The sequence below is a fragment of the Scleropages formosus genome, chromosome 15, assembly GCF_900964775.1.
Source record: "Scleropages formosus chromosome 15, fSclFor1.1, whole genome shotgun sequence".
Taxonomy (NCBI): domain Eukaryota; kingdom Metazoa; phylum Chordata; class Actinopteri; order Osteoglossiformes; family Osteoglossidae; genus Scleropages; species Scleropages formosus.
In genome coordinates, this window is record NC_041820.1 from 5,741,712 (window position 1) to 5,767,402 (window position 25,691).

General features: G+C 51.2%; 1 protein-coding gene across 3 annotated transcripts in view; it reads left to right on the forward strand.

The window, feature by feature from the left end:
- The first annotated feature begins 1,627 nt into the window (after window positions 1-1,627).
- tiam2a (TIAM Rac1 associated GEF 2a) overlaps window positions 1,628-25,691 on the forward strand; it is a 61,339-nt gene continuing 37,275 nt past the window's right edge. For 2 of the 3 annotated variants that reach the window (XM_029258240.1, XM_029258242.1), the window contains exons 1-2: window positions 1,628-1,821; window positions 13,258-13,375. The gene's annotated coding sequence lies outside the window, so the exon portion shown is untranslated. Of the gene's footprint in view, window positions 1,822-13,257; window positions 13,376-24,305; window positions 24,568-25,691 lie in introns of those variants that run through there. The other variant, XM_029258241.1, reaches the window with a different exon arrangement.

Below are 25,691 nucleotides of genomic sequence, written 5' to 3' on the forward strand. Positions count from 1 at the left end.
GCCGTCTCCGCGTCAGGGTCCGAGGGAGAGCCTGCTAGACCTCATGCTGGTGATGACACCCGAAAATATGCCGACTGTTGCATTTGCTTCAGCGTTTTGGATAAAAATTTTGATTTGTTAAAATAATGACGTAGCTATTTGCTTCCCCGCTCTAGATCGTAGCCGTTGTTTTGTTTTCGGTTAAGATGCATATTAATAGACGAAACTGGGATTTGTGCCTATGCGAAGCAGGGTAAATGGAGTAGACTCTCCAGAGCAATATTCCTTGGCAAAAAAACAAAACTTTCCGTTGTCGTTATTTCATTGAGCATTACGGTCGTGGTACTAAGTTATGGGCTCCCACATATATCCAAAGAGAAATTCTTTCTTATTGTTTTGTTAATTAGTTCTGTAAAACAATGCTGAAAAAATACTGTTCTCTTGATGGTCTCCACAAAGAAGCATTGCTTTTCTCCTTTCTCAGGAGCCCTGTGTGATACTGTGTGCCGCTTCCTTTATTTCTCCGAAGTAATGATTCACACTTTTGGGAAATGAAAATGGAGGGAACTCCGCTGTCGCTTAACACTCACTGCATCTTCGCTCCTTTGCACATCTCCACAAATATGCTGAGATAAAGTATCTTCTCAACATGGACCACGATAGCTGAAAACATTGACTTTCTCGCAAGCATTCACGTCCGTGCTGTTGTTCATCACATTACGGATTCAGTGAAAATATCTCGCTGAGTAGAAATGCTTCATCCGTTTGGCTTTTTTAAGGCTGACCCATGAGGTCTCAGGTTGACCACGCATATTTCAAGGCTCATTCGTGCACTTTGTGTGACGCTGAAGGATAGCAGCCTTGTTCTTTGTGATCAATAAGGTCTTTCTGGACCCTATTCAGGGCTGAATAACAATGCGCCTTGGAGATTCTCCTTTAAATGGAAGGAGTACTTTTTCAAAGCTGAATGGAAAGCTTTCACAGCATGTAAATTCAAGCAAACTCAGATGTTGAAAGGGTGGGGAGCTTCAGGTGGAGGTGTGGTCTTCTCTTGTAGACATTCTACGCAATACATCGGGCGGGACGGTGGAAGAGCGAGTAGCGCTGCTGTCTCACAGCCCTTGATGCGAGAGGATGTGGGTTTGATCCCCACTCAGCCTGTGTGGAGTTTACATGTTCTCCCCATGTCTGAGTGGGTTTGCTCTGGTTTCTTCCCATGGTTCAAAGACATGCTGTTCATATGGTTTCTCTAAAATCACCCCTTGTGTGTAAGTGATAGAGAGAGTGAGTGTGTGTGTGTGTTCCACTGATGTATGGATGAGTGACCCATTGTAAGTAGTGTATCTAGCAGTGTAAGTCACCATGGTGAATAAGGTGTGGGCTGAAAATACTACACAGAGTTCAGTGGAAGTTGCTTTGGAAAAAAAGTGTCTGCAAAGCGAATAAATGTAACCGTGTAAAGTTTGTATGTCTGCGAGAAGAAGTGAGGGTGCTGAGCTCCAGCTGGAGGTGTGGTCTTCTTCTTGTGTAGACAAAGTCCTGCATGTCTCAGATGTAGGGAGGGTGGCAGTGAGTCTGCAGCTGGAGGTGTGGTCTTCTCCAGACATCGCATCGTCCTGCGTGGTAGCAGTGGGAAGAGGGTGTCGGAGCTGGAGGTGTGGTCTTCTCTAGATCAACGTGCTGGGAGAAGGACTGGACTTTAGGGACGAATCTCTGCGAGTTTCTCTTTGTGAAGTTCGGAAAAAAAAAATTAAACAAATAGGTACGTCGAATCGCACGTCCTCGGAGGTTCCGACTGCGCACGCGAATCTCCTCAGCCGCGTCAAGAGTGAGGATCATGCGGTAAGTTGGCGGGAGTCGGGCGCGCGGCGGCTGGGCTCGAGATGCGGGTGGCGGCGCGCGAGGCGCACAAAGCGCGCGGTGCACCCTGGGCGGACCGACTGCCTCGCGCTCTCTGAGTCTCTCAGTCGCTCCTGTAAAAATAAAATGATCGAATTTACCGTGTTTATTGAAGCCGGGACTTCTGAACGGCCTCAGACTCAGAAATCCCGTCCCTTCTCCTCTCTGTGTTACTTTAAAAAAGAAAAAAAATCAATCTCACCGCCCGTTCATTTGCACTTCGCTTCTTTCTGGACCGGGAGGTTCAGCTGTTGCGTCTGAGTCCTTGGCAGTAACGTAACGCCACAAAACAATAACGCGGCCAGACAATAAGACTTGCGATTTGCCACTTTTAAATATCTGCTGGGGACGTGTTTCAAAACGCTAAACGTTAATAACGCATCGTCTCGTTTTTTTTTTTTCCATTTTTAATCGCATGATTTTATGTAACTAGCGAAGTTATAAATGTCGCTTCCTGCGCTTGTGGGTTATAATAATCGTGCGTGTTAGTAAAGTTGAAGAAAGCAAAACTGCACGTGAATTTATTGCCTCTTGTCTTGTGGAAAAAAAAAGTTTTTTTTTTTAATTGTATTTTTTTATGTAGCGGAATGCGTTCCTCTGTCATTGTGGAGAATGTAATTGGGAAACCAGATGCTGAGTCACTGGAGACGTCCTCGAATCTGCTTTCTTCTTAAGTTCAGTTAGTACACATTTTTTTTTTTTTTTTTTTTTGGAAAATATTGTCAAAAATAATTCTTACAGAGTTTGTATATCATGGAAAGGGATAAGTAGTACTGGTACAGCTGTTATGTGGACAATTTTGTCGAAGGTTCTGCCTGTGGTCCCTTTTGGTTGAGGCTCTGTTGCTGGAGGCACTTTGCACTCCTACTTTCCAAGCTGAAAACTAGGTAGTAAAGTGGTAAAAACAGTGGTAAAGAAGGAATTTTAACAACTGTTCTGGGTACTGGATGCTTTCCCAGGAGCTGCTGCCTCAAAATTTGCTCTTTCTCATCTACAACGGGTCAAAAGTGAATTTTTGAGGATTTTGTGACTTTTGCATCAAGTTGCAATAAAGAATCAGAATGATTTAGTTAAGGCTGACTGCGAATAAAATAAGACGAATCAAAGGCGGAAAATGTGAACCAGCGGAGTGTGATACCGTTGCTGTTTGGGAAATTATAAAGCCACAGTACTGTGTAATGTCCAAAGACCTGGCTGTTGTGGTGTTCGCTTATTTCTTGAAATCCCGAGATAGGAGTCCTCAACATATTTCTCATCTCCCACTTTTTTTTTTTTTTCTGCGTAATCCTAAAAGGTTTGGGGGAAGGGGGGGGGAAAGCTTGCTTCCCCCCCCCCAGACCCCAATGGCCCCAGCCAGGAGCAAATCGTTGATTTCTTGAGGGCTTGTAAAACAAAAAAAAAAAAAAAGCTTTCCTTATCCTCTGACATAAAACATACAGTATATCCACCGACGATGCAGCTGAGAACAGTCCTTCATCACACTGAATGAAGGTATAAGGGCCCCCCAGAGACCAGACTGCAGTGTTGAGTTTCCTTCACGTTTCAGCACATCTGCGACCATTGCAACCCAACTACTTCTTCTGCATCCCTCATTTTTCCCCTTAATTTGATGCCCGGTGATTTTGTGGTACGGTTCCAACTCGGTCCCGGGAGCTGGACCACCATAAACACCACCAAAGTGGCAATGCGAAAGGCTGGTCTAACTGATCAAAAAAAGCTACTTATGTCATTGACTTCTAAAATTTTATTTATTGTAGCATTCATACGTCAACCCAAAATGACTTTCAGAGGCATAGTTTTTTTTTTTTTTATTATCATCCATCAAACATCTTTTGTTGTAGCGTGCTACTTAATTTTTTCCTCTGTTTAATGGACAAAATGAAAATATGTCCCATACATTGCATTGTGACTTGATTAGGTTCTTTTAGCAACAGGATGGAGTTGCCTCAGAAGTAGAAGTCTTATTTTCTATACTACTTGTAATAAAAGTTGTACAATGTTACTGAAGTTGGCTCTGGATCCAACACTTGTTTCTCCAGCACATGTTTTGTGTCGTGTATCCTGTATATGTTTGCTAATGCCGCTACATGTCTCCGCACTTTTTGCAGTTAATCTCCCGTTAAGCGCTCTGAGGAAACCTTGTTGGGAAGGGCGCGTTGTAAAAACAAAATAGATTGAACTGGATCCAGTGATGGCGTAATCTGAGTTGAAAGGGGATTTGGAGACACATTTACAACCAAAGGTAGCACAACTACTGCTGCCAAGGAGGTGAAAACCAAGCTGGTCCTTGAGTTTCACCTGTGTATCTGTCAAGAAAGCATTCAACCACAAAAATGGTCCTGATCACGAATGAATTAGATATTACCACAAAGCATTCCTTATATTATTCATGTTGTTTAATGTTTAGCATTTTGTAAGTGCAGAAAATGCATTCCTTGGTTGAATGAATAACTGGAGGAACCTTAAACTAAAGGATTTTGAAAAGATGGTCATTTCTAGGTCAACAAAAAAGTGGTTCTCTGCCCTGGTCCAGATGACCCCGTGTTTATGGTGCTTATGGATTCAGCTGAGCTTTAAGAGCTATTGGCTGAGGACCCATTCAGTAAATCATACAATTCATGTCACGCTGAGTGGAACATCTAAGGAGAATTAAAATGTATTGTAATATCTGGCAATGACCCATAAATGATTTGGTAGACTGCATGACCCCGTATGGGACAAGCGGTTCTGAAAATGTGTGTGTGTGTGTGTGTGTGTGTGTGTGCGCATTTATATGTATGAACTTATTAGACCACTTATATTTTCAGTTGGTAATATTGCCCGACTACGGCAAAGCATTTAGTTCATGATTTGTGTCTTCAAAGTTATTTAGCGAGCACACTAATTCGCATCGGTCGAGTCTAATTAATTTCAGGACCGAGAACCTCTGTGTTAAAGTAATTGCGGTGATTATGTTTTATAGTTAATGTCAGTGGAGGTTGGGGTTTGGGCCGGTGGATGCCGTAAATATCAGGGCCCATTGTTGATCCCAGTCCATCGCTGTTCACAAGGGAACACTTGGGTCGCTTTTTGGTCTGCAGACCAGTATGACTCGTGTTGTCACGCAAATGATGAGTCACGACTGATGCAAACCCAACAAGGCTTAGTTATAAAGCCTGGAAAGATGTTGCTGTTTGCTGAAGGATAAGTCACCAGAGGCGCTCAGCACTTCTGCTTTTCAGATGCAGGTTTTCCATGCAGTAGGCAGAAAAAGTGTACATTTTATTAGCAGAACAATAGATTTGCGTAAGAATACTCATGAGGAGGAGACTGACAGCCGAGTTCTTGTATGTAACTTTTTAATAAGTTCAGGATTTTTCATATTAAAAATGTCAGTGGAATAAACAGCAGCGATATTTGGGGAAAAATACTTCTTGGTACCACTTCGTACAATGGTATTTCAGAAAAAAAAGGGTGGTAAAAAACTTTGCCCTCAAGAAAGGGGGTTATATTAGTTAGTGCAGCTGTTCTGCATTTTCCGCATCCATCCTTTAATGTCCCTTAGAGGAGCCCGAGGTTCCGCTACAGTCTTTTATCTCTGGTCCGGTGTCAGAGGTGATGAGACGCCTCCTTCCACAGCACAGCTGGAGCCGCTCCTCGCGTAGCTGATCATGTTGTATGGTTACACCTGCGGGCTGTTGGGCACCCCCAGAAGTGCTGCCGACATAGTGCTAACGTGGTGAAAAGCCACGTAATGTACAGTTTTTGCTGAACGGCGCTAAAGGTTTTGAAGTTTAATCCGAGACCGGGAGCTCTAGAGTCCGGTCCTTCGTTGAGGCTAATGAGATTGTTTCCGCTGGGAGCCCGCTGAGGGTTCTGGAAGAAAATGTGATTGCTTTATGGCAGTATTTATATTTATTTTGCAGTTGAGCTCATCCTGAGCACTTGAAAATGGCTTTCGAAGCGAAAATACAATACATTAATGGCAACGGGGGCACGGTGACGTGGCCAGTTTGACCAGTGCCTGATGTGTGGCGGGTCTGGGGTTCAAGCCCTGCGCCCTCTGTTGTTGGGTAGGCTCTGGCTCGCCGCAACCCCACTCGGGACAGGCGGCTGTAGACACTGGTTGTTTGGTTAATGCCGACAACGATCCATAAGCCTTTATCGGAATCGAATCGCAGAGATGAACATGCGGCAACGTAGACGTACGATGTTGACTGATGCTGGACTCACTGTCTGATGTCAGTCCCTTCTGACAGAAGTCCTTGTCAGGAAGGTTCTGAAAAGTTTTGTTTCTCTACTTCTCCCACAATCTACTGAGACAAAAGTAGAGGACTGAATTAAAGTGTCAGGCAGCACCAGCACTTTTTGTGCCTCCGACCGTCTATGAGCTGCTAACCACTTGAATGGTGTTGACCTGCTCCTCCTTTTCCCTGTTTTCTGATTTATGGGGCGAAAAATCAGGCCTGTGCTTGCCGCCGCCGCCTCCCCCGTGTCCTGTCGACCTGATTTACCTCCCATCGCTGATTCAGGAAGTCAAGTGTTGCGTCTGTGGAGTGCTAAGCTGTGGACAATGGGCCCCTGGACATCTGAAAGCTGACCGTGGTCGGTGCAAACGTGCCCGGTGATGCGACACAAGAGTCCCGGAATGCCGTTCGTTGTTGCCATGGCAACCATATGGCACGGAATGGGCTTGACCTCCATGCCTCCTCCACTGTCCACTTTATTAGCCCCTTGGGTCGCGTTTTGAGCGGATACTGCAAATAAATAAAGCACCTCCACAGGGAACTGCTTGTTTTGTGGAACAGGAAGAGTGTAGAGTGGTTCAACGTGAAGGTTTTAATTAATTAATTTATCAGACAGCTTTGTCCAAGGTTTTGTTGTATCCTAAGATCTGCACAATGACTGTACCAGTAGAGTAGCTGGGTAATTTTTCCCGTATCAGTTCAGCTTAAGGGCCTCCATTAAGAGCACTGTAACATGAGGGAGGGGTTTTGATCCCAGGTTCTTCCTTAGGAAGCAACACCTCTAACCACTACGCCACCTGCTGCCTCAAGACACAGCCAGCCTCCAGGGTGGTGGCTGAAGATTGGGACCAAAACTCTTAAAATGGGCTTAAGTTTCAAAAGTTTACCACGTGACAACATTTCTCTTACCATCTGACACACAGAAGTGCATTTTTGTCTTATAGACTTGAATGAACTTGGGAGGCAGTGTGTTGTATTTTTTTTTTGTAAATTAAGTGAGCCCAGCTGGAGAGAAATGGAGGGGAAAGCTCAAAACTCTACAAGTAAGCCAGGGCAAGGGTGTTTACCCAGCAAATGAACAGTGCGGTTCAATATCTGGGCGCATGTCTCACTTCTGCCCGCAGATGCAATTTAGTTTGCGTCGCAGTGATGATTGATCACTTTCCGGGGGTGAATTTTATTTCTTTTTAATGAATGTTATAGAGGGCCGTTGTTTTCGACTGTTTCTGAGGGGCCGTTTAAGGTTCCTTATTGGTTCTCGCTGATAGCAACACGATTAAATGTGGCCTCGCTGCTCTGGTTGTTGTGGGTCGCAGTGAAAATGCGCCGCTGCAAAGAACGTTGCAGTCCCGCTTTAAACATCTTCATTTTTCCCCGGCAGGGAGGTTTCACAGTTAGAATCAATAATGAGGTCTGCACATACTTTTTTTCCATAGAAACCATAAGGCGACTTGCTAAACCGCCCTCACGTGACCTCTGACGCTTGTGTAGGTTAGTCTTTTTCTTTCCATGCTGCCTTTTTGACTGCTTCCTTCTCAACTCTTCTCTCTCACTTCAAGGTGGAAGCCACAAACTTCCAGACCTTCGCCAATCCTCTTCCACGGCTTTGTGAAAACGTTATCATTTTAGTAAGTGAACTGGGTTCTTTAGTCTCTAGGTTCTTGGGTTTGGCCCCATTGTGGTGAAATAAGCTCCCTCTGTCTCTCAGAGCTGCTGAATCCCTCCCTACATTCAAGAAGCATCTCAAACCCATTTCTTTCAGAACCGTTTCTCTCCTGATCTTCACAAATGAGTCGAGCCCCATCTGCTATGACCATCTATATTTGCTGTTTGAATGTCACTTCTATAGGCAGCTGCTGGAGGGATGTGAACCAGCAACATGGTGGTACCGGACACACGCTGCGCTTGTGTAGTCACGTGTCTATAAATAAAGTGACTATATATAAAGCTCTTTACGCTGAATTGTTCGTCGCTTTGGAGAAAAGCGTCTGCTAGATGCATAAATGTAACTCGATCAACGAATTCGCTACGGTCTCAAGTTTCATTCCAGATACGATCTGAATGATGAGTTGACTAGACCTGGTGTATGTCAGCAGACCTTTACGCCGCACCTGAACAGAACCGGTGGGGGAGGACTGGGCAGGAGACCCAGAGCACTTCAGAGTCGCGCAAAAAGGGGGTATTTCACGGGCCTGGAGTGTTCAGCGTTTGGGGTGGTGGGGGAGGGGTTGTTTCTTCGCTCCGGAAGGGGTGCGAGTGCAGTCCGGTGCGGAAGAATCGGTAGGTTGGGGCAAAACAGCTCCGCGCTCACAGGCCAGCGTGTCGGTACCACATTGTCAGCAGTGGTGGTAACAAGCTGAGGGGCTGTGTGTGTGTGTGTGCGCGCGCACGCATGCTGCTATCCTCCGCTCGGTGCAATTTTTTTGGAAGGCCTTTCAGCAGGCGCCCCGTCGTTAATTCCGAAACGCTCGCGGCCCGTCAGGAAACGCAAATGTTTCATCCTCCTTCTACGCATTTTTCTCCATATAAGGGTGTGTGTCTGCAACTTATCTGCCGTAGGTAATATCTGTGCTTATTGTCACATTCCTCTAAGGAAGACGAGCCGCCGTCCCCTCGGCTTTTTGGGAAGGAGAGCCCGTGCTCTTCGCGTCTCTCCGGGCGTGAAGCGGATGAGCGGTCGAGCGATCGCGCGCGGTCCTTCTCGCGCTTCGGCGTAAGGTGTTCGTTCTCTTGTTTACGCCCTGCCCGATTTTTGTGAGTCGGCAATCGCTGTACCCTTGGAGGAGACTGCAGACCCCTCCAGGGACGTCCCCCATCCCCTGCTAAATAAAGCACGTGTCCGTTTGCGGGTTGGATTATACTCGGAGCGAAAGCGTGGAGCCTTTCAAAAGGACAGGTCTATAAAAAGCAGGTGAGCTCAGCCGCGCGCTCGGAGCTTTCTGGAAGGGAAGTGGCCGCAGGACGCGGACGGGCGAGCGACTGGCGTGAGCCGCTTCCTGTTGGCGGAGGCAACGCGTCGTCGTGGATACGGGCGCTAGGCCACTCCGTGCACGTTGCGTTCTGCAGCTTCGGAAAACTGCAACCAGAAATCGGCGGTAAGAATGGGGCGAAATGAGTGTTTCGGTTGGGACTGAGAGAGTGTGTGTGTGTGTGTGTGTGTGCGCGCGCTCACGCCTGCCTACATATTTCCCAGGGACCTCACTCGCTCATAAACTTCACCTCGTCTACCAATTAGCAGAACGTTCCCTCGGAGGAGGAGATTCTACAACTGCTTTAACTTTTTCACCGAATGAAACGCTGCTGAAAACTGGCACCTTACAAGGATTAATGTTTTACACCTGTATTCCCTCATGTCACACTTTTTTTTTTTTTTTTTTTTTTTAAAAAAACTTTATTTAAATAGGGAAGCAAGAAAATTAAATGTGGCAACTGGTGTTGAGATTCCCCAGTGAGCTCTTAGATATTATGATGAATATCCAGGAACTGTTTGAGGTGTGTGTGTGTGTGTGTGTGTGTGTGTGTGTGTGTGTGTGAGAGAGCAGCGTAGAGACACTTTACACACCAGCACTAGAAGGTAGGAGGTCAGGTCATTTCTCAGTGTCCACTACCTGTAGGCAGTTATTCAGCGCAACACTCACTTCTGGGCAGCAGGTGGCGTAGTTGTTAGTGCTCTTGCCCTACAGTCACTCTCCTCAAGCCTGGATCCTGCTGTTGCCGTAGTACATTAACTCAAAGTTCTTACCCTGAATTGATACAAGAAAAACGACTAAATGGCTAAATTTGACTTGCTAGTACATTTACATTTATTCACTTAGCAGACGCTTTTCTCCAAAGTGACTTACATTGGATACTATGTAGTGTTACTAGCCCACACACCTTATTCACCGCGGTGACTTACACTACTTACAAGGGGTTACTCATCCATGCATCAGTGGAACACACTGTGTCACTCGCACACACTACGGGGAACCTGAACAGCGTGTCTTTGGACTGTGGGAGGAAACCAGAGCACCCAGAGGAAACCCTCGCAGACATGGGGAGAACATGCAAACTCCACACAGACCGAGCGGGGATCAAACCCACGTCCTCTCGCACCACCCAGGCGCTCTGAGGCAGCAGCGCAACTCGCTGTGCCGCCGTGCCGCCCTAGTAATTATTTATTAGCAGTTAAGTGTGCGAATAACATTGCAGGCTCCTTTGTAAAGTGTCAGTGGAATGAAGAAATAAATACTAATAAAGGTTACCGTGGGCCAAAAATAATCCCGCTCTATCCAAAGTGTGCAAAATATAAGGTGAAAAGAGCAGTGTAAACTGCAGTAAGGGTTCCCTGCGATCCCTTGAGATCGATGCAGTCGGAGGAGGTTTTATTCCTGGCGACGGCTTTGCTCCGTACCCACCCGCTAATAAATTGAGGATGCGTTGCACCGCGCTGCTTCTTGTGCCGAGCAGTGCGTGTGCAACGCGGTATTGCGCCGTCACCACCATCGTTACACTATAACTGCTGCGTTTCCGTTCTCTTGCAAGATCATGGACCTGTTATGCAGCGTGAGATGTTTTCAGTGCCTGGAAGCAGAATGAGCCTAATTGTCTGCTGTTACTGCGACCCCGATGCGACCCCTCCTTCCCAGTAATGAGGTAATTATGGACTTTTACGTCGCACAGACCCAGAAGTGCTCCCCGGCCCGAGCTGTTTTGACCGCCCCGTCTTTCGTATCCAGTTGTAATGTAGTGCTGCGTGGTGGAAGGCAATACGTTTACCGCGGTAAGCCGGCTGTGAAGTGCTATGTAGGGGACGCGTGGCTCTGGTCCTCTCGCTGCGCGCATCGCAGCCAACTCCCGGCCTGCTGCAGAGTAGCCGCTCGTCTAGTGGTTAGCGCTGCCGTCTTGCGCTCAAAGGATCTCGGTTTGAATCCCACCTCTTCTGGGGTGCCTTGATCAAAGTACTTACTTTGAAGCGATAGAGTAAAAATTGCCCAGCTCCATAAATGGGTAAATCATTGTAAGCTGCTTCAAAGGGTCCTGTGATTTGAGCCAGTGTTTCTGGTGACAGAGGTCGTGGGTTCAACTCGCAGCTCCTGCTGTTATACCCTTGAGCAAGGTACTTACCCTACTTCAGAGAAAAAAGTACCCAGCTGTATAAATGGGTAGATCAGTGTAAGGCACCGTGTCGGGTAAAAGTGATGTGTTCTGTGGTTGTTTTAACATGAAGGTGGGAGGCAGTGTGTGTCCACATGTTGCTGCCAGGTGAGCTGCGTGTGTGTGTGTGTGTGTGTGTGTGTGTGTGTGTGTCAGTCAGCCTGAGCAGGACTTTTCTTTGCAGCGGCACCGATCTTAAGACCCGTGCTGTCGGCTCACCGCACCCATCGTGGACTGGAACCTCGAGTCTCCGCAGGGGCACACGTGGCGAGAGCAGGAATGACTGACCATCAAGTCTCGAAGCCACGTTATCTTGAGCGATGGACCATGTCAGGAGGGTGTGTGTGTGTGTGTGTCCATTAGTGTGTTTACCCTGACCCCTGACCCTCATACTTGGGTGCAGTTCACATCCAATCAGGACAATAACAGTCCTTCCTCCTGCCGGTTAATGTGGGGTTTCTCATTAGATTTAGTGCCAGAGTTTCACAGAGGTGGGGGGGCACTGCTGCCTTGCAGCACACGAGCTGCTTGGTTATGGGTTTGGCTTCAGCATGGTGTGTGTGTGTGGAGTTTCGTGTGTGTCTCAGGTTAATTGGTTCCTTCTCGGTGTGTGAAGTCCTGCATGTAGCCACCCTGACATGGACTGGTCTACCTTGCATTCTCGTGTGCTTCGGGGATAGGCTCCAGACTGTCATCACCCTGATTTTGGATAAGCAGTTAAGGATAGCGGGTGAGTTTTAAAAAAGGGCTGCGCGGTGGCACAGTGGGTAGCTCTGGTGTATCGTAACTCTTTGCTGTGGTTTTGGAAATGAGCTTGAATCCAGGACCATGTGTGGAGTTTGTGTGGGTTTCCTCTGGTTGCTCCTTTTTCCTCCCATTGAAACATGAGGTTTCAGGTGAGTTGGCGAGTCCAAAACTGCCTCTGTAACGAGTGTGTGTATCAGTGTGCGAGCGCCCTGTGTTGGAGTGGCCTCCTGTCCAGGTTGTAACCCTCCTCACATCCTGTGTTTCCTGGTTAGGCTCTGAAACAGGGACCCTGCACTGCACAAGTAGTTATTGATAATGGATAAATGGATGGGTACAATTTTTAAAGAGGCAGCGCGCCCTTTATAACTGCAGTGGAATGTGTTATGTTCTCTTATTTCAACATATTTTAAAGAAATTAATTTCTTTGCATTTTCAGGGGGGCACGGTGGTGCAGTGGGTTTGACCGGGTCCTGCTCTCCGGTGGGTCTGGGGTTCGAATCCCGCTTGGGGTGCCTTGCAATGGACTGGCGTCCCGTCCTGGGTGCGTCCTCTCCCTGTCCAGCCTTGCTCCCTGTGTTGCCGGGTTACGTTCCGGTTCCCCCGCGACTCCGCACGGGACAAGCAGTTTTAGACTGTGTGTGTGTGTGTGTGTGTGTATTTTCTCATGCATGGAGTTGTGCGAAATCGGAACGCAGCGATTCTCTTGTCTTCAGTAAGACAGCTTGCAGCCCCTGATACCATAGTTTCTTTACTTTTACAGGTCATAACTATATGTAGTGAAAGGTGCTGAGGGAGATCTGATCCTGGGGCGATACCATCTTCATGGCTTATTGCTCCGGAGGAAATCCGCACAGATAAAAAAGACTGGCAGTTCCTGTTTACACGGCTCAGACTCGCGACACCGTCCAGATCGTTGTTGAAGCCTGAAACGAGAATCGAATGTGACGTGATGTCATTTCACGCTTCTTGAACAGCGCGTAGCACGCGGGTCCTCTCGTTTAATTTAATTGGAAGGTAAGACCAAGACTGTGGGTGTCCGGTGGAAGGCGGCTCAAACGCTCGCAGCCGAAGCCGTTCGACGGCGACCGCGTGACGGGAGTGGTTTTCCGGTGCTCCGTCGTGACGTCACTCTTGTCCATCCGCGACCCCGTCCCGATGACGATGCCGACGACTTGCGCACCTGCACTTTGACCTTTCGGACAAGAACCCCAAACGGATTCCTACGACTTTTGCGTGATTCGTTTCTCCTTTCTTTTTTCCTCGGTTGCAGGTGTCGATGGGAGGTGGAGAGAAGTGACGAGTTCCCATAAATCCCGGACTGTCGTCATCTCGAGGACGAGCCAAGAGACGGGAGCGTGAGGGGACCCTTTCAAACCGCATGCCTGCAGGTAATTCGAACATCTTGCTCCAGTCGGGGTAGGACGGTTGTAGACGCAGATAAACGCTGAAATACAGGGCTGCTTGGAAGTGTGTGACCCCCGTGGGGATGGTCGTATTCTTGTATAAAATATTAAAATAAACTTATTTAAATCTCAGTTTTGGATCTTAAAATATATAAACAGATTTATGATTTACACACCTGATTCCATTTACCTGGTTGGTTTATCCAGTGCGGCTTGGGCTTCGCTTATTTTTGCACCTGCACTACTCGCGTGTTTCTACTACACGCACGATTTCTGCTAAAGCAACATGGAAGTGGTCATTACACACACACACACACACACACACACACACACACACACACACACACACACTTACTGTCAGATGAGGAAGACCGCTTCTCATTAAATAAGCATTTTGTGGTAAGGGCAAGGAACGCATGGGGTTCACATACTTTTGAGCAGCGGTGTATTGTACCTGGGGGGATGTGGTTGCGCAGCGGGTTTGGCCGGTGCCCACCGTGTGGTGGGTCCGGGTTCGGGTTCGAGTCCCGCTTGGGGTGCCTCGCGATGGGCTGGAGTCCCGTCCAGGGTGTTCCCCCCTCCAGTCTTGCGCTCTGTGTTCCTGGGATAGGCTCCGGGTCGCCGCGACCCTGCTTGAAACGAGCGAGCGTTGACGGTGATTGGTTGGTTGCTTGGTTGTCTTGTCCCCGGAAGCGATCCGCCTTTTCTCTGCGAACGTGGGAAACCAGAAACGTCCTGGAAAGAGGTCATTTAAGAGCGGGTGACCATGACGGATGGGATTGCTGGGCCCGGTCGCTCTTTGTAGAAGAATCTTGCTGAACGCGGAGAGCAGTTCGCTGTGGCTGCTGGGCAGGGCACCTGGAAGCTGCAATTTGTCCCTCGCAGTTACAAGGCAGCTTTTGTGTAACCTTCAGCTCGATTGTTAAGCGGTTAAATTGACTTCCAGCAATTTTGTGTACGGCTGATGCGTAACCTTTGAAATGAAAGGGCGCTGCGGTTTGTAATCCCAGGGGTAAAGTGTGGGCGGCGGATCAGCTTCGCCTTCCACGGGACCCGCAGGAGCGGCACAAACGCCAGGTTTTACCATGTCTTACCGACGATGTCTGAGGAAACCACCTGGGTTAGTCAGAGGCACCAGCTGCTGCAACGTCGATGCATCGCCTGTGAAAAGTGCGAGTTCGCTTGCTGGAAAATAGTTTTAATTCACAAGGGGTTTACGAGGGATTTACGTTACAAGTCTGATCAGGAAACGGGGCGCCCTGTTCTCCCTAGCTCTTCTGCCGCACTTCCCAGCGATATGGGAGACGTGTGTTGCTTTGCCTCCTCCAGGTGCTCTGGTTTCCTCCCACAGTCCAAACACCTGCTGTTCAGGTTCACCCATAGCGTGTGAGTGAAAGAGAGAGTGTGTGTGTGTTCCACTGATGCGTGGATGAGTGACCCAGTGTAAGTAGTGTATCTAGCAGTGTAAGTCACCGTGGTGAATGAGGCGTGTGGGCTGGTAACACTGCATAGACTTCATTGGAAGTTGCTTTTTTGGAGAAACACATCTACTAAATAAATACATGTAAATGCTTCCACTCTCCTGTCCAGCTTGTCCCCACACAGGCGTTGCCCAGGTGGATTCGCGCTATCCCCGGTACTCTGTTTTCAAAACACGGCAGCTAAAGAGTAGCGACCGTGTCCTGGCTGAGGGTAACGCGTTCTGCTCCCTTCCCGTGGACTCAAATGCAGAATCGGTGGCGTGTCGCTTTAAGAGAGGAATGCTGTCGGCGCCGTCCCGTGGATCCGCCGATTTGAGTGTCGGCACAGCTGCGGCACCGCGCCCCGAGGCGCCGCCCCCTCCGCTGCCGTCGTGGATGCGCGGACGTGCCGTACCCTTGGGGGACCCGTCCTGACGGCCCTCCTCCCCGCTCCTCCTTCCCCAGCCCTCAACAGGCCCTCTTTGTTGGCCGGACCAGATGCGCCATCGGGTTTGGAGGTGGGGGTTGCATTTCCTGCGCTGCCCGAGACAACTGCAAGCGATAGCTGCTCTGCAGAGCGTGTCCCCGTTTGTATCTAAAGGGCGGGGAGGGGGTGTGGATGGGACCACATGTGGAAGTAGCGCCACGCTAACCGCGTTGCCGCCCGGTGCCCGCAAACCCCTGTGGTGCGGGAGCTCTGCGGGGGGCATCGGCGCCGCGTCTCCCCAGCGCCCCCGGGCACTGCGATTTTCCCACACAAATTACGTTCCCGATATCCGTCGTCGAAGCTACGGCGAAAGTGCAAGTCCCTCCTTTTCTGCTCGCCCGGATTTCCTCGGTCACCCGCGTTTGCGTTTTGTCCTATCCGTTTGTTTGTCGCTATTGCTTCGGTAATCGTCCTCGAACTCGGTCACGCTGCGCACCATGTGAGGGGCAGGAAACCTTAACTGTCCTGTTTGTCTTTCTTTTTTTTGCATTTAATTATAGCCTGTCGCAGGAAAAAAAGCGGCGACTGAATGCGAACACCCCGCGCGCTGACTGACGTGGAGCGCTGCGGTCGTGTGAATGGGCGTACTGTCCGGCGGGGCTGAGGTGCGCTCGCTTTGCCCTGAAGGGCGAACGTGTCGACGGGCGCGAGGTTCCCCCTCCTGAGCCGAGTGGCGCTTGCTCAGCCTTCCTAATTCAGAATGGATTTACGCGAGGGGTCGCCGTAATGGTGCAGCGAACAGGGCTCGGACTGCTTGGCTGGGGGTTTGCGTGTTCTCCGTGGGTTTCCTCCGGGTGCTCTGGTTTCCTCCCACAATCCAAAGGTGCGTCTCGGGTGAAGTAGTGATGCTAAATCGCTACTGGGCGGCACGGTGGCAGGGCGAGTAGCGTTGCTGTCTCACAGTGCCTGGGTGGTGCGAGAGGACATGGGTTTGATCTCCGCTCACTCTGTGTGGAGTTTGCTTGTTCTCCCCGTGTCTGCATGGGTTTCCTCCAGGTGCTCTGGTTTCCTCCCACAGTCCAAAGACATGCTGTTCAGGTTCACCCCGTAGTGTGTGAGTGACGGAAAGAGTGTGTGTGTTCCACTGATGTATGGATGAGTCACCCAGTGTAAGTAATGTATCTAGCAGTGTAAGTCACCGCGGTGAATAAGGTGGGTGGGCTCATAACACTACAATAGAGTTCATTGGAAGTTGCTTTGGATAAAAGTGTCTCCTAAATAAATACATGCAAATGTAAATCGGCCTGCGTGTCTGCGAGCTCTCCCGGTTGTACCCTGCCGCACACCGCGTGGGGCGAGGATAGACTCTGGACCACAGAAAGCCTACATTGGGTGGATTTTGTACTGGAGATACAACTACATTGTTCCTTTTGCGAAACCACTGATAATGCCCCCCTCCACACACAGACATTGTGCCCCTCCCCCCACCAGCGTCTGCCACTGATTGCGAATTGCCTCTCGAAGTGGCCCCAAGCAGCTTGGCAGGGCTTCCGGCAGAGTGACGCGTCCGTCCGGGAGGAGAGCGGCTCCTCTGCGGTTCGGCGCCCGGCGGAGCGGAGCTGCGCTGGAAACCGCCGTGCGGTGACGTTCGTCGCGCCGTCCTCCCGAGCAAATTCGATCGCGGTGCAAAGAGTAATGGCTCTGTAGGCCATCGTGCCAACCGTTCTTGTCCCCATGATGGATACTGTGCTAATAAAGCGAATGGTTTTTATTGGTACCGTTATATTTTCTGTATAGTATAGTTTTTTTTTTTCTTTTCAGGCAGCTCTAGTGTCACTCTTGAGTGTAGGAGAGGGGAACTTTACAATCCCACCGTGTTTTGCTCCCGGTCAGTAACCCGGCATGGATTCGCAAAGCGACCGACGCGCTGGCTGTCGTTCGCCGGTCAAGTAAAACCACGTGGAGACGTTCGGAGGAGCGGCTTCTGCCGTCCGCCCTGTCCGGCCGCTACGGTAAAGCGTGTAGAATTACCCCGAGCGCTTCCGAGTCACCGCGCAGCCGCTCTAGGCACCTCTGGCCCCGTTTACTTGCTCGTTGCTGCGAGTCGCCTCCCCCTCCCCCCTTTGATGCGCTCGTTTCGCAGGGCCCTCTGACCTGTAGCGTGTCGCCCGTCCCGGTTAATGAGTTCGTGCTAATACGCTTTCTGGGGAGCGGCCGGTGCTTGTAGGACACGCAAACCGTAGGCGGGCGTAGCGGCGGGATCTCCCGGCCTCGTCGCGAGCCGTACTTATGGAATCGAATTCCTCTTGGAGTTTTATTTTCCTGGAAGAAAAGCTTACGACCGAACGGAAGCGATGAGCAGCAGATGAAGAGCGTGTCGGGAAAGGGTGGAGGAGCAGGGTGTCGGGGGTCCCTCCGTCGGGGCTTGACAGCGGAACGCGGAGATGGTGGACGTGAGCCGCCGCCGCCAGGCCGGTTGTTTCCTCCCCTGGGTGGAGGGAGGACAGAGCTCGTTTTGTTCGGGGTGGGGGTGGGGTCAGCCCTGGGGGTGGAGGGAGGACGGAGCAGGCCGCCGACTCCGGGGTCCCTGCCATTTCGGGAGCGGAGCTGCAGAGAGAATGCCCCCTTGTCCTTCCATACATGTACGGCTTGACCTCGCCTGACCCCGTTGGACCGGCAGGGTTCTCCAAAGGGAGAGGAGCGCAGCTTTCAGCTGCACCTGCTTTTCACCACCGTTTTACATGATAAATACCTCAAACTATATGTGTCAGCACCGTGGATTCTTATTTTGCAGATTTTCCTTTTCACCCTATTAATTAGACTATCAAAGTAGTTTATTATTAATATGCAAATGGTTACAATTTGACTTTTAACTGTTGATAAAAATAAATGAAGGAGTAAAAGCAGTTGAGGAAATGTCTTCCTGACCTGAAGGTTGCTAGATTGAGTCCCAGTCACAATATTGCAGTAAATTACCCTGCTGGCGGACCTGAGTTTTGCGTGCCTGCGTTTCAGGGGCACGCTTTGGCGCGGGCGATGGGGTGCGTTCTTTTGACTCTCTGATCCGACACGCCGACAGGATCCCCATCTCGGCGAGGTTGTCCCTGAGCTGCAGTTTGGTGCGGCGCCGCAGTGTCCGCACCCCCCAACGCCGCCACCCTCTTAATCAAAGCCCTCGGTGACGCCGCTCGTCGCCAAGCTCCGTTTCCCCCTCCCGTGCGGCTCCCGCCACCAGCGTCTCTTTACACCAAACCACAGACGAGCACAAATTCCTTGACTGTAAACTTGTGCTTCTCGCTCACACGCTCGCACGTTTCAGCTCATTTTTCACACTTTTTTTTTTTGTACACACGATTTTCTTTTCTCTGCACTTCCATCTGTTCGTCCCGCCGAGGCGGCGTTGGCTTCCTCCGATTTCCCTGCCAAATGAGACTAGTGTCCGGAGGCGCTGTCCAGGCGCGGGGCGTCTCCAAGAAGGACATCTCCACATTTGCATCGTTGGCAACGGCCCTTCGTGTCGTGCGGTGCTTGGTAGTGCGTGGGGCTCGAGCCGCTGCCTGTAGACCTAAAGGCTGTAGGTTTGAATCCCGCTGCCACCTGTTGTACCTACTGTACCTACAGTGATTTATCCATTTACACAGCTGGGTAATTTTACTGGAGCAGTTTAGGGTAAGTACCTTGCTCAAGGGTATTACAGCTGGAGGTGGGAACTGAACCTGCAACCTTTGGGCCCAAAGGCAGCAGCTCTAACCACTACACTAGGCTATAAACGCGCATGGCGTGGGTTGCCGGAAAAGTTGAATTTCCACGTTTCCTGGTCCGCGTGCGGTCGGGGGGTTGTACGCGGTGCGAGTGTCCTGTTCCGAATGCGTCCCACGGAGCACCTTTCCAGACTGACCAGCTTTTTGCACGGAAAATGTTGCATCGTTCCGGAAGCTCGAAGCCCGAAGATTACCTGTCGGCATGGGTGGTGCGCGATAGTTTCCCTCCCAGGATGCACCCTGCCTCACCCCCTGCGCTGCCAGGATATACTCCGGACCTCTGCGACCAGCACTGGGTGTTGATGAGGGACAGGTGGTCGGCGCGAGCGGACCGTACCTCCCCTGCGGTGCAGCGGCTGCGCTACGGTGCTCGGCTGCTGCTCGTACCTGTGCGCGCCGTGCTTTGAACGGGTATTAATGATCGCTAACCGTTCGCTTCCCTTACTGGCGTGTGAGGATGACGCGCTGGGGACGCTATGCGCTGGCTGACTGCGCCTCTGCCCAAGCCTTGGTTCTGACCGGAGCCTGGGAAGCGACCAAGAGACGATCGCATGACGGCATCGGGGGTCTTCAGGAATCCGTGGCTTAATGAACCTTCCTGGCATTGACAGATGGCCCAGGGTCAGAGGGTTCTGCGCCTGCATCTGAACCCTCGCTGGGAGGAGTACACTAGGCCCCCTACCCCATGTGGGGACACGCACACACACTTCAGCTATATGCAGCAGGTGTAGCCACACCTCAGTGTTAGCACGCACAAGGCCTTTTGCACAGAAAAGAGGGCGTGAGACCCCCCCCCCCCCCCCCCCCCCCCCCCAGTGTGCTGTTAAATGAAAGACGTCAAGTCCAACGGAAGCCGCCCGCCCCCCCACCTCCTTGCCCTTCTCATATCTTTCTGGCGCTATGCCACCCATTCACTTTTCACCAGGGGTGTACGCCGCCAAACCGTGCCTTTTAAACAAGCAGCATGCTGGAGCAACATGTATGCACTCATTTCCTTCCTCCCCGATCACAGTTCCCAGACCCCCCCCCCCCCCCTCACTCACTATGACTTTTCTTTACTGAGAGATGGCAGCCAGTAGATTTGGTATAAATCTCAGCTCAGTATTATTTGCTCTATCAGCCTCATTCTTCCATTGCAGTGGTGCTGATGTCCTGCAACGCCCCCCCCGGAGGTGGATGGCGGTGGGATCCCACCGATAATCCCCAGTAGTGCGGTTACAAGCCAGCTGCCATCACAGTGTAACAACTTCACTTGTTAGGAGGGGAGTCGGTAGGCAGGGGTCTTCCTCTGGGGTCCACCGTGTGCTCCTGCAACCCGTGGTTTGCCGTGCAACGCGTCTCCCGCGTATGAACCCGGTCCGTCGGCCACCTCCTTTAACACATAGCGGGGCGTCGGTCATCCGGTCGGCTTCTGACCCCCTAACGTGCCGCGACAGCCAACCGTCCTTGTTGGCGCTATCAACTGAGGTCGTAATCGGACCGTAGCGGTGCGAACGTGCCAGCTAGAACATGAGCGCTCATCTTATCAACATGCTCTTCAAACAGCTCTAGTAGAGAATATTTAAATCGCACGCTGGACACAAGTCTCGGCTAATAAAATAGCATATAGTTGGTCCCCAACTTACCAACTTTTCAGTAACAGCCGTTTCTCTGAGGGATGAGGAGCCACAGGTGAGCACCAGCACCCCGGTCTAGCTTTGGCCAGGGTTCCTCGTTTGGCTTTCGTATTTACACTGTCATAAATGTGCCTGACGGGGGACTCGACGCTCGAACCCGTGCGAGAGGCATCCCGGCTCGCCAGCAGGAAGGGCTGTCGGCCCACGGTGAGGGGACAAGCTGCTGAACGCGAGAGAGAGAGGGACGGTCCCGTGTGCTGCTCTGTTCCCGTCCCGAAAACACCCGCTTGTCCCTCCCGCCCTGAGGATCTGCCCGGGTCGCTCGCATTTACGTGATATTTTTTCGTCGGATGGTTTCCTCAACACGACGCGCGGGTCAGTAAACGCAAGTTCCAGCGGATGAAGAGATGCAGACCAAGGACCGCTCTCCATCACGTTCCACGTGCAAACTTTTCGAGTTATGAACCAGCGCTCGGTCCAGTTAAGGTCGGGGACCAAATCTAATGCATCTAATGTCGCGCGTTGGCGGCAAAGGGCGAGTTTAATTAAAGAACGGCTGTGGCCCTATGTGCGTTTTCTGGGTGACGCTGTGCGGGGTGATGAACCGCGGCGCCAGGTCACTTAGCCTGGGTGTTAATTGGCAGCCCTGCAGGTGTGTAGATGGGGTGGCTTCCCTTCACGCCCTCTCTGACATCTTTCTTTCCCTGCTCTCTCTCACACACACGCACACGCACTGTGGATTAAACACGGCATCGTCTTAAAGCAGTGTTTTTCCACCAGCGGAGAGGCAGATGTTTTGTCGCGATAACTCATTTGGAAAACTTGTATGAACTCTATCACTAACAACAGGAACTCCGGAGCGTGGAATCGCCGGAGCGTCGACAGCTGGATCTACTGACGCTCGGAACCCGGGTCTGTCTGCGGGTCGCCGTCTTCGCCGAGACGTTTCGGAGAGCGGCTCTTAGAGATTCGCGGGCTTATAGCTTTGCGTTTCCATTCTCGTCTCCGCTTTACCTTTTCTCGGTCCGGGCGCTAAGCTCTTAAACGGCGCGGGAGGAGCACCGGGAGGAGCGCTCATTTGTCGGGAACAAAAGGGTTGACCCGTGACCCCCCGTAGCCGGCATTTTCCTGGTGGGGCCGGATTCCGACAGTCTCGCTCCTCCCTCCCTTTGTTCCCGTAGCTCTTCTCAACAATCCATCGCCTCGTTTGCCTTGAGATTACAGCTCGGAATACTTGGCGGTGCCACACGACGGCCCCCTTCCCATCCCTGGTGACGCGTCCAGATAGGCGCTCGCCATCGGAACGATCCGGTCACAGCCCCGGTGGGGAAAAAACAGTAGCAGAACCGCGTGTGAACCGTCTGTCTTACTAATGGTTACGGTCCGGGGTCGACTGTGCCTCCACCGTGTTCCCCCCGCCCCACTTCGCAGTATCCCAAGCGCACAGTTCGCTTGCCTTCGCGGATCGGGTCGACCTTTCTGAGATTGTCTCTGTAGTCATGTGGTGGGTTTTTGGATGGACTATTGTGTTCAGAGGCTTGAGGGTTTTGTTAAGATCGGGAATGCAAGACCGCAGAGGGTGACCCCTCGGACCGAGGGGAGCGGGGTAGGGCGGGGGCTTGGGGTCACCTTCATAACCCCTCATTTATCGGGGACTAGAAATAACGGGCAGCTGGTAACGTAGTAGATGGAGCCGCTTTGGACCCAAAGGTTGCACATTTGAATCCCACCTCCAGCTGTAGTACCCTTGAGCGAGGTACTTACCTTAAATTGCTCCAGTAAAAATTACCCAGCTGCATAAATGGGTAAATAATTGAAAGTCGCTTTGGAGAAAAGCATCAGCTACATGTAAAAAAAATAACCTTGTCAGGCAGATGGGTCAAGTTTAGAGACGCGCCAAGATCCAGTCTTTGGCGAGGGCTGCGATTGTGTTGCGAAAATGACGGACTGATTCGATTCTCCCGTTGGAGCGGCCGTTGACGCTGGGAGGTTAGGGGGGACTGGCAACTTAATGAGGACCAGGGTGCATTGTGGGCCATGGAGTGTCGTGACACCTGCTCTGGGGTGAATATGCACGATGGTGGCCCCGGGAAGAGCCGAGCCCGCCGCCCCCCACCCACGTTAGTTAGCGACTCGCGAAGCTCATCCAAGGCCTTTCTCCGGGCACGGTCAACGCCCTAATGATCGAGCCTCTGTAGCCTTGGGGATGCAAATAATCCGATCGTCATATCTTGTTGTTTTTCTTAAACTAACTCGCCCGTATCGGATGTTCTATGAATGGGCCAAAATGTTAAGCCTGATTGAAACGCGCGGCTTCAGCACCGCTGCCCTGGTGCGTGCGGATTGGCGAGAGCTCCCTCTGTCGGAGGCGGCTCCGACCCTGGGGGTGGAACCGAGCGGCGTGAACCGTTATTCTCGTCATTCTTTTAGCGGACGCTTTTCCAAAATGACTGTGTGAGGTTTTTTATACTAAGCGACTTAATTTTTTTACCGTATCCTTTTAAACTGTGTTAGGGTAAATATGTTAATCGAGGGTCCGACAGCAGGAGCGGGGAATTGAATGTAGTTCCTTTGTTTGGAAGGCGGCGGTTTAACCGCTACGCCCCCTGGTGCCGCTTGAGACGTGCGACGCTGCATCACGTGGAGATGTTTTACTCGTCGCTCTTTCCAGGCTGCTTTCTGACGTTTCGCGAGGAGCGGAAGAGTCTTGTTTTGCGGGCAGCGCCGGGTCTCTTTCGTCGTTCTGTTGAGCGCAAAGATGGGAAACATGGGAAAATCGTAGTATTTTCTCTTCGTGTTTCCGTTATTGATTTTTTTTTTTTTTTTTCTGAAAATTTTTTTTAGAGGAATGGTGGAGCAGCACAAGGCATTAGCTGGAGAAACCGGGTTATTTTTAAATGCGTTTTCCATGGAAGCCCTTCCACTTTTCCTTTTGTGACCTCTAATCCTGGCTCCAACCTACCGGCAGCCGTTGCTCGAAAATCGGAGGACGAACGAGAGGGGCGGAAGGGGGTAAATGAGTTCCAGTGTTGTCTGGAGCCTGCTGTCCTCCGCTGTGGCTGCATCCCTCCCCGCTGTAGGAACGGACTGGTTTCACTGGAGTCCCCGACAAACCGCAGCTATGTGCCTTGGAGAGCTGCGCGTGCACGTGCGTGTGCGCGAGACAAGGCAGGCGGCCCAAGTCACATATATTCAAGGAGGCTTAACTCCACTGAACGTGTGTAAACTCCCCCACCCGCCATCTCTTACACCTTAATCAGCTTGTCGAATGAAACGCGGCGCTCGCCCTTTGGCGAGCAAACATGCGCACACACACATGCACGCACACGCACGCAGGCCACCTCTCTCCTGCTCTCTCTCCTGCAGCATGTCTCCGTCGGCCCCGCTCCCTCTCCCGTGTCACCCGCCCCCCTCCTCTCCGGGCGCCTCCCTTTCAGTGCTCCCGGGGTGCGCGCGGTATGCGGGGGTCAAACGGCAGCCCCAGTGACGGCGCGCTCCGCCAACGGGGCTCTGGTGTTTCGGCCGCCCGTCGGACCAGATCTCGGCGGGGGGGGGGTCGAGTGTGGCGAAGTGAGCGCCGCGGGCCTGTCCCGCTGCCGGAGAGCAGGGAGGCGCCGAGATCTCGGAGGGTGGTGCTCGCAAAGGTCTACCTCCGCACTGGGAGGCTTCGCTTTTGTCCGCTCCTTTTTTCCAGCTGCCGTCCGTCTCCGATCGGCACCCGGAGGGACCGGGAGTCACTGAGCGGTGAAGCTGGAGGAGGGACTGAGTGGGAACGTGCGTTTGAGTGTATCCGTGTGTTCGTGTCTCTTTAAGAGACAGATTCCAGCTCCGCGGATCTGCTTTGAGACGAGTCGGCACCGGGTTCTTCTCGTGCGGCTTTGAAACGCGGCGTAGATTAAAGATCTCAATGGAGGTAAGCGTTGAGGTTTTTTCTTCCGCCTCTCCTTTCAGTCCTCCTATTAACAGAATTAATGTAAAAAGTAAGACGTGAACTTCGCAGGGGTGCCGGTGTCTTCCTCCGACTTAAGGTTCGGGAGTTTCCTCGTCCTTCCCTGTGCACTTTCCTTTGGAGCTCCAGCTGGAGAGCAGTGTTTTGGCCAGGAGGCTCTCTAAGAACACGGCAAGACTGTCATCTTCACGATCACCCGGATGGGCCTTCGTTCTCCATGCTCCATGGTGGGGGGTTGGGGTTGCTGATGCTTTTATTGCATGGCAACGGACCTGTGTTGCCGCGTGTCTCTTACACGCTTCCTCCGTGCCTCTCTTTGTTTTCTCGTTCACATGTTTAGCTGAGGCTTTTCTCCTCATTCACTTACAATGTTTGGTGTGAACACAGAGTTAGTGACTGTGATTTACTCACTTATTCAGTTGGGTTATTTTTATTGTATCAAACCAAGTACCTTGGTCAAGGGGACTGTGGTATCAGCAGGATTCAGACTGGGTCCTTCAGGTGTATGATGATGGCTGTGATCACTACGCCCCCCGCTGGGGGTGGCCTGTTGGACAGCTGTGCAGGCACTCATGTAATTGCTAATTATTTATTTTATTTTTTTTCCCCAGTGGTCCTTTTCTGGTTAAGTCATTACTCCATAGCACTGGGGTGCGGTTTGAATGTGGGGGGGGTTTGGTGTGTCTCCTGAAGTCACGTATTTCCGAGGTCTGTATGCTAAAACATGCGGCGCTTTGTTTTTACAGATACGACCCCCCACCCTGTAGCAGGTCCGGTGAGTGTTCTTGCTAATTTCCCGCGTGTGAGAGCACTTAACGTGAACAGGCGTCTCGGTGTGCGACAACACTGGCTGTGTGTTCCAGTCATGTGTTCGAACCCTCTCCCTTCCTCCTGTCCAAAATAGAGCGAGTCGTGTTACAGCGTTATGTCATTATCGGGACACTCGGGAAGGTGACGAGACGCGGAGCCCAGGAGGAAGGGGCCTTTTTTTTTTTAAGGAGAAACGGCGGCGATGCAGACAGCTCCTCCGACGAGACGCTTTACAGCGTTTATACCACCTATGTGTCCTCAACCTGGTCCCGAGGCGT